Source organism: Myotis lucifugus, unplaced genomic scaffold, assembly GCF_000147115.1.
Source record: "Myotis lucifugus unplaced genomic scaffold, Myoluc2.0 scaffold_231, whole genome shotgun sequence".
Lineage (NCBI taxonomy): Eukaryota > Metazoa > Chordata > Mammalia > Chiroptera > Vespertilionidae > Myotis > Myotis lucifugus.
Genome location: NW_005871279.1, coordinates 1,643,722 through 1,647,168, shown reverse-complemented (window position 1 = coordinate 1,647,168; position 3,447 = coordinate 1,643,722).

The following is a 3,447-nucleotide window of genomic DNA, read 5'->3' as shown; positions in this document are numbered from 1 at the left end:
GTTCTAGCCAAACAGACTTTTAGGAAGAAAGAGCAGATGGTAGGTAAGTGAGTTGACTGCCTCTCTCAAGACCACAACCCTTCTTCAGATGTCTGTGAAACATGGAAAGTAACCTTTGAACATAGAGCCTCATTTCGCCCCTTGATACAGGTGGGGTCAAAGGTATTTCTTTACACGGGTTCTCCTTTCTTCACATATTTCAAACTTTCACATTTCTGATTCAAGGCTATTCTTGGTGTTCATATAAAACCAAATTCACCTGGACAGAGGATAAAGGGCCAGGTGAGCATGAAGTCAAATTTTCTCTGGTCCACTACCTTTCTAATCTCCACACAAAAAGAGAAGGTAAAATGTTTTCTAACTGCTTTAAAGGTATGATTATATATGGAATTCCTAGAACAATTGTTTGATGCTTATGTTAATAAGCATCAATGTGACCATGAGTGTTTAGCAAATGATAATTATTTGCTACCTTAGCCTTTTGGGCTTCACTATTAAAAAGCAATAGTAACTAAAATCAGTGTCTCCACATGCTGTGGGAGAAACCAAATTTTTGGTAATGGTGGTAACTGGATCAATTCAGGTTATCACTCTGTGGGCCAGTTATCACCTGTATATATTTGGGAGCCTAAGTACAGAGACTTGTAGCATCAGCAACTGTCTCATTACAGAAATAGTAATAATTACTTTATTGAGTCAACAGATGTTCATTAAATGCCTGCTATCCACACACAGGGCAGACAATACCAGATACAGATATGCTCATACAAGAGACATGTACAAGAGGCACAGAGCAAAAACTGAAAGTAAAAATTTGTGGTATACTCCCTAAAAGAAATACGGTTCAGTAATGAAAACAAATGAACTCCAACTGTATGGAACAGCATGGATGTATTGAGTGCAAATAATTTATCCCAGAAAATCATAGATATATACTCTATATAATGTCTATAGACAAGTAAAACTGAATATATTCCAAAGGTATACATATATATGTGATCAAACAATATAGAAGATTTAAAAAAAACACCAAGGGAATGTTAACCACAAAATTCAGAAGAGAGGCACCACGTGGGGGAGGAGTACATAGGAGGACAATTGGTAATGTTCTAATCCTTGGGTTGTGCAGTGAGTTCTAGCAGTTCATTATGCTGCTAAATTAAATTAAACAATGTATTAGGCTATATAATAAAAGCCTAATATGCTAAGTGTCTAGTCGTCTGGTCGGCTGTTCAACCAATCAAAGCATAATATGCTAATGATATGCTATTGCCACTCAACTGCTCACTATGACCTGCACTGACCATCAGGGGGCAGACACTCAGACCGCTAGGTTAGCTTGCTGCCAGAGTGCGGCTGATCAGGACTGAGTGAGATGGGCCAGACAAGCCCTGGCGCCCTCCCGTGGTCTCTCCCCAGCTGGCCAACCTCCCCTGTCCCTCCCAGGCCCTGATTGTGCACCAGTGGGGTCCCTTGGCCTGGCTCCCCCCAAGTTCACGAATTTTGTGCCCCGGGCCTCTAGTTGTTATATAAGGTCAAGAACAGGAAAGTTCATTGACGTTTTTGTGGACAATTTAGTATTAAGTTGAAACAAGAAAACTGGCAGGAAATGGCTCTGGTTATTAAGGTGTTTATAACCTAAAGGGGACAAATTAACAAACTCAGATGATATTTTTTTGTGTGTGCTTCTCTATACATGCTCTTATATGACAGAAAATAAACCGAATGTCCTCAATTTCATGTGCAAACACAATATTGTAAACCACTTCCAGCTGGATAGCAGGAGGCAAATTTTTAAATAAAGTTCTTTATTACAAGTTTTAAAATGTTTCTTTCTGGAGAGTCCTGGGGAAATGCTTTAATGTTGCATAGATGTCCTTCTTATCTCATGTCCCCTGAGCCTCTGATCTAGCTTCCCAATAATGCTTTACTCTCTCATTTCTCACTTCTTACCTCTGGCAGCTCCTGCTTTTGCTTTGACCTGAGGAATCATCACTACCCCATCTCCCAATCTGAACAGTGGTGGAAGGGAATGGGTTTTAACATTAAAGAAGACTTCACTAATTGTTTGGGGATGTGGCATGAGGGAATTATAACATAAAGAACCTCCAGCTGCTTTCAGAGTCCACACACTCTAGCCCAACCACAAGACCACCCTATGAGTGCCTCTCTTGCTAGCTTCCAGCTGGCGCCAGTGTAACAGGGGTCAGTTTATTTCTCCTCAATGGCAGTACTGTTGAGTGAGTGCCTCTTTCCTGGGAGTCTAGAGTGAGTGAAGACATTCTTTCCCCTTAATCCAGGCCAAGGTTCATCCCCTTAATCTCCTGCCCTAGGATCTGACCTCTTTATAGGAAGATTGAGAGTGGTAATATTCACTTCCTGGGGAAAACATTTTACCTCCATTCATATTTGTGTGTTTTTATCCAATCTCAATCTGAAAGACATCAAAATATTATATTGGACAACAGTCCATTTGCCCAACTCTGGATTACTTAGTTCTAAATAACAAGTAAAGAACTGTTTTTGGAGAAGATAAAGAACTCCCCCCCTCCCTTTCTATAATACTCTGTCCCTAATTCCTGCAAGCGATTAATTGCCCCAAAACAATATACACAGTTGGAAAATACAATTCAGAGGCAAAAAGCATTCTGACATATTTCACTCTCAAACAGGTTTTTCTAAAAAAGACCACACTATTTACAGTACTAAAAGAACATGACTTCTCACTCTGAATTCACTTTACTCAGGGCCTTCTATCCCGCGAAGAACTGGGGACCAGGTAAACTCAAATTGCTTAGTTTCTATCTGAAAAGGCAAAACTTGCTTTCAACTTTTAAAATAGCACTCTCCCCTCTCTCCCCGTGTAGGGTTCAGTCTGAGAGTCTGAGTCAGGGCACTTCTTACATAAATGTATTCATGATTTCCCAGCCTTTATCCTGTACACACTCATAGGTTTGTCCCGTTTCGTAAACGCTACTGGAAAGTCCTTGCTCACAAACTGACTCATCCTCCTTCCAGCACAGTGCTTGGCAAAGCGTAGGCGCCCACAAATGAATGAATGAGTTTGTAGAAGAAAAGCGGGAAAAGGTTAGTTTTTGCCAGCTATGACACGGAGGACTACAATGATCACAAAACAACCAAACGCAAACTTGGACAAACGCCCATTTTCAACCGGCTCTCAAAAAGATTGCAGATCCGCACACTACCCGCCCCGCCCACGGGTGATAGGCGAGAAGTACGGTACCAGCTGTCAGGAAAACCGGAAATGCCTGGCAGACCCCGCGCATGCGTGCATCCGCTCAGCTCGGACTTCCTCTACTTGGGTCATCCAGTGAGAAAGCAGAGACTCGCCGGCCCGGCCAGGGCAGCCCCGCGCCCCTGCCGCTGCGCATGCGTCGTGGGGTGGTCGGCTCGCCGCGAGGCGGCGCGAAAGGACAGATTTCCTCC